We start from the raw sequence: 15,505 nt of genomic DNA, 5'->3' as shown, positions 1-15,505 counted from the left end.
AGAGTCCTGACTGGCTTTGTGGGGAGCAGTTCCAGAGCACCGCCCGGGGCCTCTGTGACAATGGGTCTGGGGTGTGTGCTGTACCCTCCTGGGGCTGATGTGAGAGCACCTGCCCAAAACCCATGCAAGAGCAGCACTGCAAATTCCCTGGTGCTCGTGCCATGGGTGGCCTCTCCCTTATGGGAACATCTGGGCAGAGACTTTGAAGGTTCATCAGAACCAGGGCCGGCTCCAGCGTTTTTTCTGCCCTAAGTGCTGGGAAAAAAACAACAAAAACCGCAATCGACTTCATTCTTCAGTGGCAATTCGGCGGCAGGTCCTTCCCTCTGCGAGGGACTAGGGGACCCGCCGCCCAAGAGTCGGCCGTGCCACCCCTTTCCGTTGGCCGCCCTAAGCACCTGCTTGCTGTGCTGGTGCCTGGAGCCGGCCCTGCTAAGAACAGCTGTACTGGGTCAGAGCAATGGTCTCTCCGGCCCAGTGGCCCTGAGGGAATGAACAGAACATGGAATCATCAAGTGATTCGTTCCCTGCTGCCCCAACAGTAGCCCCACCCCTTCCACTTGAGGCAATGCCCCTACCCCCCCTTCTCCCCAAGGCCCCTCCTCCCGTTCACTGCTCTCCGTGCCCTCCCCACCCTCACTCGCCCTTACGGTCATTACAAAGTGGCAAGGCAGAGCCCCCCCATTTTAAAAGTCCTGGGGTGTTGTTCCCCCCTGTTCAGGCACCCCTGGGGCCCTGCACTTCACACAGCTCTCCCTGATTTCAGCTGTTAGTGAGGGAGCCTCACTGCTAGCGCAGACTGGGCAGTTTCTTGCATGAGAGACACTGTCCCAAAGCAGGACTAACGCTTAGAGCTGGTTATCAGTGATTTCAGCTCTGTTGGTCTGCAGCAAGACTCTCCATTGAGTCTTAACCAGCTCTGTTATTACACAGGGAAGAACAAAAGGGTCAAATGGTGCCTGGAACCCTTAACAAGAATCCACCCCACCAAGTACCAACACTTGTCACTACCTGCTCTCAGCTGCACTGAGAATGTTTTGGGGTCACTCCTTGGCTTTATCAGCCTAGGGGTTTTGGAGAATTGTAATTAGCAGGTGCTCTAGTGGCACAATTGGTTAGCGCATAGTACTTATAGGGCAGTGCTGAGAGGAGCTATGCTGAGGTTGTGAGTTCAAGCCTCACCTCGAGCACTGGTTTTCATTAGCCAAGTGGCTTCACCCTCTTATTTTGCCCTGTGGAATGTAGAATTCCAGCCAAGGGGAGCTTGAGAAGGGGAAGCGTCAATAATGCCCCCTTTGCTTATTACCTCCTCTCCAGAGGTCAGGTCAGAATCTACAATCCTTTCTGCTGCCCATGCACTGTGCCAAGATCCCTCAAGCAGAGCCTGGAGTCCTGCCCATGGCGTCTGTGCTATTGATAAACGCTAAGTGACAGGGACAAAACACTCAAATCCCGCCTGCTGCAGGGAGCCAGGTTTGCTCTTCAAATTCTGTCGTTGGTACATTTCCAGGTCTGGGGATGTCCCACAACAGCATTTAATGGGAAGCTGCCTGCAGAACAGTGACACTGCACAGAGCTCCTGTGGAGGAGGGGTGGGAATTAGTAACTTTTTGAGGATCGTTTGCGAAATGAACCTTTGCTGACAAGGTTTGTCTCTGTTCATATTTCATCTTCAGGTGTTATGTTGAGGGATCTTTAGTATATTTTTGGGAGGTTAATATCTATCTCCTCAACTTTATTTACTCAACTTAAAAATTGGTGTCACTTGATTTTTGCATCTCCCTGTGAAAATACAACTGACACGTGTGGCTTTCTCCAGAGGGTCATGATGTTATAGTTGGGGAATTCAGTCTCTGTACTTCGGGGGGGGGGTTGCTTTTTTACAGCTGCCTCACAGCCAGGCACACCGGGCTGTTAGCTGCACCCACTGTCCTTGCTAGGGGCCCCTGCTGAACCCTGGGTGGCTGCACTGCAGTGCTGGGGTGACTCTGCAGGTGGAGAAGCTGCTGTGGAGCAATGTAGAGCAGGTGCAGGAAGGAGACGGGGTCACTATTCACATTCTGAACTGCACAGTTTTCACTCCCAGCCATACTGGTGCCCCTCACTCCCAACCCACCGCCCCCTGCGCTCTCTCCAGCTCTGACGGTGCCCCTCACTCCCGACCTGCAGCCCCTGCTATCTGTTGAAGAAAAACTCAGTTCTCGCTTTTTGTTTGGGAGCAGCAAAATCAAATACTTTATTCTTTCTCTAGTAATTACAATAGAGGGAGAGAGTGTCCTAGGAAACAGGGTTGCCCCTTGCCCCGGACCGGTCTCTCTCAATTAGTAAACAATCACAGCAAGCATTTATACCTTTGTTACAGACAATAGCTAGCAATCCTGGAGACAGTAAAAAGAAAACATTTGCATTTATTTATACATAAGCTTCTTTGCTATCTTATTTGTCTCACTACTAGAAAAAAAGCAAGACTGCATATTCGGTTATCTGAATTGCAAGGTCGTAATGACTTTTCACACAGTTCACTCTGTTCCACGTTATCTTGCTTCTACAAATCTCACATCATTAGGGTCACAGCTAGCCTAACTCGTGCTAACTTAACTAACATACATTTAAGATCCCTTCAAATCCTTATTAATTATTTCCTGGCCTCCACACTCCCCCCTTTTGTACTTCTAGTACAACAAATATTTTAAATCTCAATTTGCATTAAACCATGGATTTCAGATTCTACAGCAGATATGTCAACCTTAGGGGTTTTCATGGGATGTAATGACAATGCATAATTAGCATGAACATGAAAGGTATTATTACTATCAGTACGTCTTTTACAACAACAAAAACAATAACATAATCCTACGCCAACTAACAACACTACAAACAATAACATTCCCATAGGAATAAAGTAATGGGGTTGTCGTACAGTTTTGGTTACAAAGCACAATACATCATACTTAGTACATAAAGTAGACACTCTATAAGCTGTATGAAAGGCATTCTTTTCAGCATGATATATATTCTGAAGCATGTGAATTTGCCCTTGCAATTCAGAGATTCTTTGAACCTCTGGTAACAATGAAAGCAAATTCTGAAACCGATCAGGCACTACTCTAGTCCAATTAAAATATACCTGAAATCTAAGAGCTACTTGCAACATTCTATCTGCAGGCCAGTAAATGATAGGATTGCCTGCAGCAGTGGTAAGATTAATATGTATATCTTGTAATGTGGTGGCATTAACGTACACACAGCTATCATTAGCCTGAAAAAGTGGGTGTCCTGTAAGGGTAGTTCCTTGACCTCTACCCTCCCAGCAAATATTGTCATAAACAGTGACAACTTCCCCTGGCTTCAGTTTCCGTATACACTGAAGCTGTGGTGGTTCTAACGGCCAAAATGTCCATAGATTTCCTAACCCCATCCAAATATCAGCTGTAATCCCAGGAGCACTAACTAAAAATCGATTAGGAGAATCAGGTGGTCTCACTTCCCAGATATCTCGGTGAATCACCCAATCCCACATGCATCCTCCCCATGGACCCGGTAGGATTCGGTATGTGGGAGCCCACACCCCCTTAACTGGTCCATATGCTTGGAAGGAGCACTGTGAACGTCCACACTTCCATCCAGAAAGTCTCCAAGTATGTCTCCATGGCCACAGATTAGATGGTACTCCTGACGTGTCTGTAAGGGCAGTGGGCCAAGCTTGGTGCACTAGATCATTCCGAATGGCCATCAGCTGGTCATTCAGGAAATCCTGAATTTCTGAACATGCTAGATCCCACTGCAATGCCTTCCCAGCCTCAGTGATATTCAGTACCATCTCTCTCAATAAATTCTGGGTCATAGAAATAAGGGCAGAAATGACATGTAACTCACCCACTCCGGTTTGCACTTGGGTTAGCTGTGCCCCAGAAATTAGGCCGGTGGCCTTCTCTAATTGGCCCAATTTCTCATCATGTTCCTGGTTCTTAAAAATATTCCAAACAGCAGCGGCAGAATTGGCCCCATCCCATAAGGATCCGGTCAGATCCCTCTTCTTTCTAGAGGAAATAACCCAGGCCCTCTGTTGTGCTAATCTAATGGCAGCCCCTTGTGAACAATTTGGATATGTAGAGGTGATCTGAAAACTAGATAAAGGCAATGTAAACTTCACAGTCCCTAGTGTAGTGTTAAGTACAGTCCACCGAGATTCTGCTACATTTCCCCTCAGCGTAGGTCTATCCCACATCTGTTGGTTGTAGACCTTCATATATTTCCGAGAGGCATTAACATGAATAGCATAAGAGGGAGTGTATTGCAATAAAGTACAGGTCACATTATCAGTTACTGGAATGGTCTCAATACAGGTAAAATTTCCAGTAGCAGAACAAACTCTTTGGGTAGTCGTTTGATTATTCACTAATTGGGTAACCAAATAACAATAAGGGCCTCTCTTAGGTAACATAGCACAAATTCCAGGAAGAATCATCACATCTACTTCACCATGGAACCCATCAATTTCATTTATAAATTCTTGGGGCTGATTTGCAGTAATATTATGGATCTCTATTTTCACTGATCCATACGTTTTCCACTCAATTGTTCTCTCATATGAATTCTTTTGAACTTTAAAAAATAGTCTTTCTGAGCAATATTCTAATAAATCACTAAGATGGGAAGGCCTCGGCCAATGAATTTCATTAGAATATACAATTTTGTTTATATCTGGATAAATTACAGAAGTGATGGCCAGGGTTGAGGGGCTAGTGGGGGTAACCTTTGTGGTAGCAAGGCGCTTTCGGTAGTCATCATCTGAAAGCCAATTAGGGAGGGCAGTACATCCCCAGGGTACTTGTCATTAAGCACAGAGTCCTGCCCCTGGAAGAAATCCAAGCCACCATTCAACCCCACATTCCCAAGAACGCTCCCCACAGTTCCCTCCTTGCCAATTAACAATGCTTCGTTTCTTCCACCAGGGCCAGTTCTTAATGTCTCCTTTAGTCAGGAATCCCTGGACTTTGGAGGTTTCTGCAGAATGAATGTATCTTTTTTTCTCCCCCAAAAACAATTGTGGTTTAGCATGATAAAGGGAAGAGGTCTGTAATGTTGGAGTTCCTTTAGAAAAATTCAAAGGCACAGTAGGTCTGTCAGAGGACAAGGGAGAGGTTGCTAGTACGTCACCTTGTCCTCTTCTTCCGCTGTCCAGCAGGTACGGCAGGGCTAGAAGAAGGAGTACGTTGATCATCAGTAGGAGTGTCCTCCCGAGGTGGAGGGGTCTTTTTGCAGTGCGATGCATGGGTCCAGGCAGGTAGTCCTTGACACTTCACAGCAGTGTTGGTGGTCAACAGGACTTGGAAAGGGCCTTTCCAGCGTGGAACCAGGGCAGTCTTTCGTTGATGGATCTCTATGTAGACCCAGTCTCCTGGTTCCAACGAGTGGCAAGGTTGCACAGGATCCTTCGGTAAGGCTTCCTTCACCTGTGTATAAAAAGACTTAACACATTTCATTAGTGCCTGACAATACTTAAGCATTATGTCATCCATCAAATGAATGTCCATCTGAGCTAGGGTCAGTGGGGGTGCAGTTGGTAGTCGCATTGGGCGTCCTGTCAAAATCTCATGAGGGCTGAGTCCAGTCTTTCGATTGGGAATGGCTCTCATACTCATCAGTGCCAAAGGAAGGGCATCTGGCCACTTTAAGTTTGTTTCAGCACAAATCTTGGCCAGTTTATTTTTTAAAATCCCGTTCTGGCGTTCCACTGTCCCAGCAGATTGTGGGTGATGAGGGCAGTGAAGGTTGTGTTGGATCTGCAAAGCTGCACATAACTCCTTTACAATCTGTCCAGTAAAGTGAGTTCCATGATCACTGTTGATACTCACAGGGATGCCAAAACGTGGTACAAAATCCTTAAGCAGAAGTTTCACAACAGTCCTGGTATCTGCTTTCCTGCAGGGAAAAGCTTCAACCCAATTGGTAAATACATCAACTAAAACTAATACATATTCATAACCACAACATTTAGACATTTGAATAAAATCAATTTGAATATTTACAAAAGGTCCCCAAGGAGGAGGGTGGGCTGCCCGCTTAGCTTTAACAGCTTTACCAATGTTGTGCTGTTGACAAATCACATAGTGTTGACAGTAGGAATGTGCTACAGAAGGGAAACTGGGTGCAAACCAATCTCGGGTAACTGCAGCAACCATCCCCCCTTTGCTCACGTGTGCCATTCCATGATATATGCGAGCAAGATAGGGCAGTAACATCTTCGGTGCCACCAGGCGACCATCCGGGGCACGCCAAAGATGATCAGAATGTAAAATGCATCCAGCAGCACTCCAAGAGTGTTTCTCGGGTCTCGATGCTGCCTCCTGGATCCTAGCCAGATCCTCAAGGGAGGCCAGTGAAGGCTGCTCTATCAGTACACAAGAATGTTCAGCCTGAGGTGCGGAAAGGGCCGCTGCTTTGGCTGCAGAGTCTGCCAGAGCATTTCCACGGGTAACTTCATCATGAGGGGTCCTGTGAGCAGTACATTTAACAACAGCAATAGCTTTAGGCAACAAAAGAGCATCCAAAAGAGCAGATACATAAAAACCATTCTTAATAGGAGAACCAGTGGATGTAAGGAAGCCTCTGTATTTCCAAAGCAACTCAAAATCATGTACTACTCCAAAAGCATAACGAGAATCTGTATAGATAGTAACTGTTTGATCTTTAGCCAGAACACAAGCTCGAGTCAAAGCCACAAGTTCAGCTACTTGAGAGAAAAACACTGAAGAAAGGAAAGCACTCTCAACAACAGCACAGGTAGTACATACAGCATAACCAGCAACTAATTTACCCTTAGAATCTCGCAAGCACGAGCCATCCACAAAATAAAGGAAATTAGGATTTTGCAAAGGCACATCCAGTAAATCATCTCTAGGACGAGTAAGAACAGATGTTACAAACACACAATCATGTGGTTCTCCGTCTTCAGGCCCAGGCAACAAAGAGGCTGGATTAAGAACAGGGCAACGAGCCAAAGTAATATGAGATGAAGATAGCAAAATGAGCTCATATTTTGTAAGACGAGAAGTGGATAAATGCTGTGTCTTAGATTTTAACAACAGCGCAGCCACAGCATGAGGAACAGCCACAATCAAAGGGGAGCCTAATACAATAGATTCAGATACCTGAACAGAAAGGGCTGCTGCAGCCACAGCCCGCAAACAAGGGGGAAATGCTACTGCCACAGCGTCCAGGGCAGTACTGTAATAAGCAATGGGACGGTGTTTGTCTCCGTGCTTTTGCATTAGTACAGCCAAAGCAAACCCATTACACTCATGACAGAAAAGAGTAAATGGTTTAGAATAATCAGGAAGTCCCAGGGCCGGTGCACTGGATAGTCTCTGTTTGATAGTAACAAAAGCGCTCTCAGCTTCTGGGGGCCAAGGAAGCGGCTCAGGGGTACCTGACTTAGTCAGATCCTGTAAGGGTTTAATCACTGTTGCATAACCTAAAATCCACTGTCTGCAGTATCCAGTCATGCCCAGAAAAGTACGCATTTGAGAAATAGTACCAGGCCTAGGCATATTTAAAATAGCTGAAATACGAGAGTTTGATAAATGACGCTTGCCATGAGAAATATCATGACCAAGATAATGAACCTTGGGTAGACACAGTTGGAGTTTTTCCTGGGATGCTTTGTGACCTTTGGCAGCTAAAGCAGTTAAAAGTGTCAGAGTATCAGTTTTACAAGATTCAAAAGAGAAAGATGCCAGCAAAAGGTCATCCACATACTGTATAAGCACTGATTTTCCGGGGAAAACCACATCATCCAGATCCTTCTTTAGGATCTGAGAAAACAGGTATGGAGACTCAGTATACCCTTGGGGTAACCTGGTCCAGGTATACTGACATCCTTTATAAGTAAAGGCAAAGAAATACTGACTATCTGGGTGAATGGGAATAGAAAAAAAAGCTGAACACAAATCCACAACAGTAAAATAAGTGGCTGACAGTGGAATACAAGAAAGAATTGTAGCTGGATTTGGAACCACAGGAAAAGAAGGCAAAACCACAGCATTAATCGCGCGGAGGTCTTGAACAAACCGATAGGTGTTCCTGCCTGGCTTCTTTACAGGAAAGATAGGAGTATTACAAGAACTAATCGTGGGAACAATAATACCTTGTTGTAATAAAGACTCAATGACTGGAGCTATTCCTTCCACTGCTTCAGGACGCAGTGGGTATTGTGGAATCCTTGGCAAAATTTTAGCAGGGTCAACAAGAATTTTAACCAACTCGGCTGTCCTAATCTGTCCCACTTCATTTGCATGACGAGACCAGAGATGGGGGGGCACTTGTGACAACAAATGTACAAGGTCAGGGCTGAGAGGTGTCTTTGATTTAGCTGGCTCTGGTATATGGAGTGTGGCCAACACCAGGTCAGTATTCTCATCAGGAACTTGTAAGAATACGCCATCTGGTGTACAATAAATGGTACAACCTAATTTACACAACAGATCCCTTCCCAGCAAATTCACGGGAGAGGAGGGGCTGAGCAAAAACGCATGCTCTTCAGCAAGAGGGCCAAGCAAAACAGCAAGGGGGATTGTGACAGGGTGCAAAACAGGACAGTTTGAAATGCCTACAGCATTAACCGACAAAGTTGACAAAGGAACAGAGGGAAACTCTGAGGATCTCAAAGCAGATCTACTGGCTCCCGTATCCACAAGACAAGTAACAGATTTTCCAGCAATTTTACAATCAACATATGGGCCTTCCTGATTAATAGGAATTAAAGGATTCATGATGCAGTTACATTCCCTCAGGCTGTCCTAGTAAGGGGTTTCTTGTGGGGAAAAAACAGGCGCTTCAGGATTTGGGAACAGAGTAGGGTTTTGAGCTAATCGGTTTGGACACTCATTTCTCCAGTGTCCCTGCTGACCACAAAAGTGGCATGCAGTGCTCCCAGTCGGGGCAGGATTCTGGGCTGGATACGAGGAACCCCTTCCCATACCTCGCCCACGACCTCGTCCCCGTCCTCTTCTCATTCCCCCACGACCCCTGTTCTGATAAGTTTGTAACTGTAAAGCCAGAAGTTTTGTTTCACTATTTTCTTTCTTCTGTTCTATGCAAGCTGTACAATGATTGGCAACTGTCACCAATTCTGAAAGGGGTTTAGTTTGCCAGCCAATACAAATAGTTCTTAATGGTTGCTGAACTTTTGGTAAGAGTCCCTGAACAAAAGCAGCTCCTACCGCTTCTCTGGCATTTTCAGCTGGATTAGTAATTCCCGAATGCTGTTCAAAGACCTTTGTCAGTCTATCTAGATAATCAGCAGGGGATTCTCCTTTGTTCTGTTTACAGTTAGCAATTTTAGTCCAATCTGTCTTCTTAGGACAAACTTCTGCAATAGAGGTTAAGAGACGATTCCTAGCCTCTGTCAAAGCATGCTCAATACTAGGGTCGGCATCAGGCCAAGCTGCCTGTTTGATAAGCCGCTGCTGAACTTCAGCTGGCAGTACAGCTCGTAAAAGTTAATTAATATCTGCCCAAGATGGATTATAGCACTGAATCACTGTCTGGAGCTCTTCTCTAAACTTTACTGGCTCCTCCCTGATTTTAGGAAATTCTTTCACCAAGTTTCTAAGATCTCCAGGTGTCCAAGGGGCATGTACCTTAACTAACCCCCCAGCTCCAGCTCCAGCTCCAGGCAAGTCTCTTAAAGGAGCCTGGAGTGCCTGTGCCGTGCTTCTAAGAAAGTAGCCGGCATTGTTATCAGTAGAAGCAGGGTTAATTGGGCTACTGGAATCATTCAGTAGTGAAGAAGAGAATTCTTCCGAAGAAGGAGAATGAACAACTTGTGCAGTTGCTATCTGCGGCGGCGATATTACCACTGCCTGCATATTCCGAGAAGGGGGAGCAGGGGGAGGAACTGGCTGCGGCTGTGGAATGCTGCTAAAAAAATCCACTATGTCCTCAGCAGTCTCCTCCTCACTTTCAGCCTTAACTAATTGGGGATAAAGAGAAGCAGAGGGCTGTGCCCGAGCAGGAAGACATTTGGATGTCTTACATTTAAGTTTTAAATCCTGTACTTCAGTTTTTAATTTTACCTGGGAGTCCTTCAGACTCCACACCCGAGACTCATGGAGTCTCTTTGTTGCTTCCTCCCACCAATACATAAACTGCTCCCACTGCGCATCAGAGGCTTGTGAAGTAAGGGTTCCTCTGAGGTATGTAAGTTTATCCAACTCAAAGGTACCTTCTAATGGGCATTGTTTAAATGAATTTTCACGCGTGTACAGATTCCAATCATTTAAATACCTGCAGGTTTTAGGACCATAATGTACGTACATGTAATATGCTGGGGTACCCTCAGGGGGTAAGGTGGAAAGTTTAGACTGTCCCTCCCCCATGTTCCAATCACACAAACTGAGGGGGTGCCCTGTCCGCGCTAGCGGATCAGAATCTAAGGATCTCTCCCTACAGGGCACTCACACAGGAGAGACTCACAAGGAAGACTACGACTCTCCTACACCTCCCTTCAGCAAAGAGCGTCGGCTAGTCTCTGGGAGACGGCGCCGCTTACTCTGATTGCGTCCAGTGAGACGATCAGATTGTCAGTAGCCCACACGGAAGGGAAAGGGGAGGGAAGATGGGTTCACACACTCCTAGACCCAGGCAGCTTCCTCGCCGGACTATGCCAGGCTGAGTCAGCCCACTGTGGGTCGGATCTCCTAAAGATCCACTAGTTACCGGGCTTGCGTTAGAGCAGTCCTGATCATTAGCTTCCGCTTCATAGGGTACTCTGGGCATCTTCCGATAACGATCACTCACACTGGTGTACACACACACACACACACCAAGGCCTCTTTTTCTCTTTTTAACCCTTTTTTAACCTTTTTTAATTTTTTTTTTTTTAACCACGATGCATCTTTACCTGGTCCGGACCAATACTATGAGGCGGTATGACAACCCCTCTTGAGGCGGTAAAAACCCCTCAGCACCGGTGCATTCTAATGCATTTACCTATGCATTACCTTATGCATTTACCTATGCATTTACCTTGTTGGCCAACTCAGCAGTTCCCAGTACTGCTATAAACTAACCTTATTGGGGCCTCTCCCCAATACCACTCTGCATTTGATCCTGCTGCACAGTCAATAAGTTCAGATGGTGTGAGCCCAACAGAGACAGACGTCCCCACAGACAGTCCTCCTCCGACACCCCAATAGAGATTTCAAAAGGTCTCTTACCTCTATTGTGGCGCCATGGGGTTCGAAGGGGAACGATCCGTAGTAGCCGTCTGTGTGTCCGTGGGCGTTGCCATCCCGGACGAGCCCCCAAATTGTCGAAGAAAAACTCAGTTCTTGCTTTTTGTTTGGGTGCAGCAAAATCAAATACTTTATTCTTTCTCTAGTAATTACAATAGAAGGAGAGCGTGTCCTAGGAAACAGGGTTGCCCCTTGCCCCGGACAGGTCTCTCTCAATTAGTAAACAATCACAGCAAACATTTATACCTTTGTTACAGACAATAGCTAGCAATCCTGGAGACAGTAAAAAGAAAACATTTGCATTTGTTTATACATAAGCTTCTTTGCTATCTTATTTGTCTCACTACTAGAAAAAAAGCAAGACTGCATATTGCAAGGTCGTAATGACTTTTCACACAGTTCACTCTGTTCCACGTTATCTTGCTTCTACAAATCTCACATCATTAGGGTCACAGCTAGCCTAACTCATGCTAACTTAACTAACATACATTTAAGATCCCTTCAAATCCTTATTAATTATTTCCTGGCCTCCACATATCCCAGTCCTGACCTCCAGACTCACACCTCTGCTGGTGCCCCTCAGTCCCGACCCGCAGCCCCCTGGGATCCCCACTGAGCTCCCCAGTCACTGCGCTGCCGGTGCCCCTCACTCCCAACCTGCAGCCTCCTGGGCTTCCCTCAGCTCTACCAGTGCCCCTCACTCTCGCCCCGAAGCCCCTGCTATCCCAGTCCTGACCTCCAGACTCACAGCTCTGCTGGTGCCCCTCACTCCCGACCCGCAGCCCCAGCTATCCCAGTCCTGACCTCCAGACTCACAGCTCTGCTGGTGCCCCTCACTCCTGACCCGCAGCCCCCTGGGTTCCCTGCTGAGCTCTCCAGTCATTCTGAGGGGAAATGGGCCCTTTGCCCACAGAAATGGTCTATAGGGGACGGCTGCAGGCAGCAGGCGGAGAGATAATCTCATCAAAATGATTTGACTCCTGGGTAATGTAAGCAAAATCACTAAAGGAATGTCCGGGGTTTCTATTGGAACTTAACTTGCCTGCCCCTGGCTGTCTCTGGTTGTACAAGATGCAAGGGATGTTAGACAAAACAAAATTTTGTGTGTAATTGTGTAAGGTTTTAAAAACCTAAACTGAGATTTACGGTTTGTAATATAACGTTATGAAGGTTAAATTATGGAAGGAATGTGCGTTTTCCCAGGACGTGTGCAGTGTATATTGGAGAAGGGGTAAAAGAAATGCAAACAAAACATGGTACTTAGCTCAAACCCTATTAGGGCTCCAAAGGGAGCCACAATAGGTTGTGGTTTCTTTTTCAGATCTGTGAGTTTTGAAGCAGAAGATGAAAGTGGAAAGTAATCAGAACTCGGGTGGAAGTTGATTGTGTCCCTTTTAAGACAGTCTCTGAGCAGCTGATGGCTTTGGATCCAAAAGCAAGCCCGAAAGCCAGTGTGAATGCAAATGACCTCACTGATGGGGGAAGGAGAGAACTGCCCATCAGTGGCAGCACAAAGGAGCTGCAAATAAGGAATACATCTGGTCAGCAATCAAGCTACTGGAAGACTCAGATTGTGGCCCTCCAGGAAAGGGAGGAGAAAAAACAAGTTAAGCCTGAAAATAAGGGGGACAGGTTAACCCTAAGGAGTGTGTGTGTGTATGTACTGTGCTAAAGCTAAATCTAAAGCTGTCTCTCAGCTATTACCTGAGGATAAACTTAAAGCTTGGTACAGCAGAGAAACTATTGCAAACTGGGTCTGTTGTACAAGAGAGGAAACTGAGGCACACCACCTCATGAATTTCATAAATGACCAGTGAGTGGGGTAATTCACTATCTGACTATAGAACAAAGTACGGACAGCCTGGAGGTAATTCTTCTGTTTTTCCTGCAATTAGCAAGGACATTTGTAAAAGGAAGTGGTATTATTATTATTATTAAGCACTAATCTGTCCCCACCGGGGGGTGTGTATGGAAATTGTTTCTTTTGTTTTTCAGACACTCTAGAAGCAAGCTGGTGCCAGCAAAAGACTAACCCATAATACCATGAATCTATGTTTTGTGTTGTTTCTCTGTGGTGTTTGTCTGGTTGTTAGCATTGTTGTGTTTCAATTAACAGAAAACCTCATGACATGGGTGGAGATGGCTTCAAAAGGCTGACCTGGGGGAAGATGTGTATGGAAATTTAAAATGCTCGACTAGGAAGCCAGCACCTGTGTAATAGCTACCGTGGTATCTGGAAGTGAATCGGCAGCTAAGGTGGGCCCTACAAGCCCTATGGGAATAATGAGAAGGGGATTTGCTCGCTGGGAATCAATGGAGGGGTGTGTAAAATGGTGTAAATCCAGAGAAGATGTCTGACTGTGCCCCTCCCTGATGGCCGTGGAGGAGCACACCCAATGGCCCGTGGCAAGGGGTGGACAATTGGGTGTACTGCGTATGAGGTGTTTTGCTGGAAATGTGCATATTACTGGGGCACAATTACACCAGCCCCTAATCAAACTCCACATCTACACGCTGCTCTCTGGGCTTTGGCGCACAGATAGATCTGTGAATCTTACTGCTGTGAATAATCGAACCAGCGCATACAGCCTGATTCCACACCATGTGGTTAAGTTGGTTTGGACAATAACCCATTTCTCTGTGGACATTCAATGGACTTATGATATGGACAAAAGCACGAAAACCTGCAGCGGCAGTGTATGCAACCGCCAGCAACTGGACACGTTAAGAGCTTGACCCCGTCGAAGGAGGAGAGGAGGTGTTTCGGTGGTGGCCGGGATGCTGGACCATGCTGCAGTGCTCAGGTCTCTCGGTGTTGCTGTGGATTATTACAGTGGCTGGTGTATTGCTAAGTATACTTGTGTTACGTTGCCTATGGAAATAACCTAGAAGTAATGGAGTAAGCCCCTCCCCCCTGCACTGGACAACCTGGACCCAACCTTCTTGGACCCACTATAGTGGGAAGTCTGGAACGCTAATTGGAACAGGTGTGGCCTGCCCGTACGAGAGAAGGTGTAGGGCACTGTACTACGCACGGGGCAGTGGGACAAATGGAATATCAGCACCTTCCACCTTGATGCCTGGCCCTATCAGGAAATGTGTCACCATATGTCCTATGTCTTGCTAAGGGGGAGAATGGGAACAGGGACACAGGCAAGGCTTTGTGGCGTCAGGGCTGGGATGGGGACACTGAGGAAGGAAACTGGAATCGTTGCTTGCTGGAAGTTCAACCCAATAAACATCTAATTGTTTGCACCTTCGGACTTTGGGTATTGCTGCTCTGTGTGTACGCAAGAAGGACCCAGTAACGGGAGGGTGAAGGGATAAACCCTCTAACACAAACCAACATCTAACACACATTTGAACCTCTTCTTTTCACACCCTTGCTCATTCTCAGGGGCTGCTTTGTCTCCAGACAGATCCATTCTCTTTCAGAACAGCCTTGCTCTTTCCGTCTGTTTCTCTCACTGAGGTGTCAGAGTAAACACTCCCCTTCCCTCTAGTCTCAAACACTAGTATTAACTGTTTGCTACTGAGGGGTTTAGAAAGCATTTGTCAAGATGCCATTTCTGGGGGATTTTTCCCAAGATCCAGTATTTTGTGTTCAAACATCTCCCAGCTTCCTTGGTGAAAATAAGGCCAAGGTTTCTTTGCAATATAGAGGCAGTTTTTCACCCCAGATGGGGCTCAAACCCACAATCTCTGACTTAGAAAGCCATTGCCTTGTCCATTAGGCCACTGGGGCCCTAATGAAAGATGGGAAATTCCATCTCCTAAATGCATATTTCTCATATTAACTTGGAAGCCAAATACCCTCTTTCTGCACCTTACAGAAATGTCTGCATCCCCTGGCAGCGAGGCTACTGGGCAGGTCGCTGACAGAGCTGAGCACCACCTTTCTGCCAGCCATCTTTAGAGAAGAAGGCTCTTTCCCCTGACAGCCACACAGAGCTGCCTAGCATCCCGAGAGCTTCCCTCGTGTTCTCCCGCAGCAGCCGCCTGCCGCTGTGGGTGGGAAAAGGGGACCAGGAAGCAGTGCGGCCTCATTCCAGGACAGGAGGCCCTCGCCACACCCAGGCCTGCCTCTTGCCTTCAGCCCAGGCAGCCAGAGGTGCCGGGGAGCTCCCTGGCAGGCCGCCGCCTCAGCCAGGAAATAAGGAAAAGGCGATGAATGAAGAAGTCAGGAAATAACAAGGAAATGAAGAGGTTTGTCGAACGGGTTTCTGCCCAATTTGCCATCTTCTCAGCTACCGCTCAAACTTCAA

The 15,505-nt window shown here is 46.7% G+C and overlaps 1 non-coding gene across 1 annotated transcript; it reads left to right on the top strand.

The window, feature by feature from the left end:
- Positions 1 to 1,096: 1,096 nt before the first annotated feature.
- TRNAI-UAU lies at positions 1,097 to 1,190 on the top strand. Its single transcript has 2 exons — positions 1,097 to 1,134; positions 1,155 to 1,190. It is a non-coding gene; the product is annotated as a tRNA-Ile (tRNA).
- Positions 1,191 to 15,505: the final 14,315 nt, after the last annotated feature.

Source organism: Mauremys reevesii, unplaced genomic scaffold (genome assembly GCF_016161935.1).
Source record: "Mauremys reevesii isolate NIE-2019 unplaced genomic scaffold, ASM1616193v1 Contig30, whole genome shotgun sequence".
NCBI classification, from domain to species: Eukaryota; Metazoa; Chordata; order Testudines; family Geoemydidae; genus Mauremys; species Mauremys reevesii.
The sequence above is the reverse complement of the archived record's forward strand: the minus strand, read 5'-3'. Positions and strand labels throughout refer to the sequence as shown.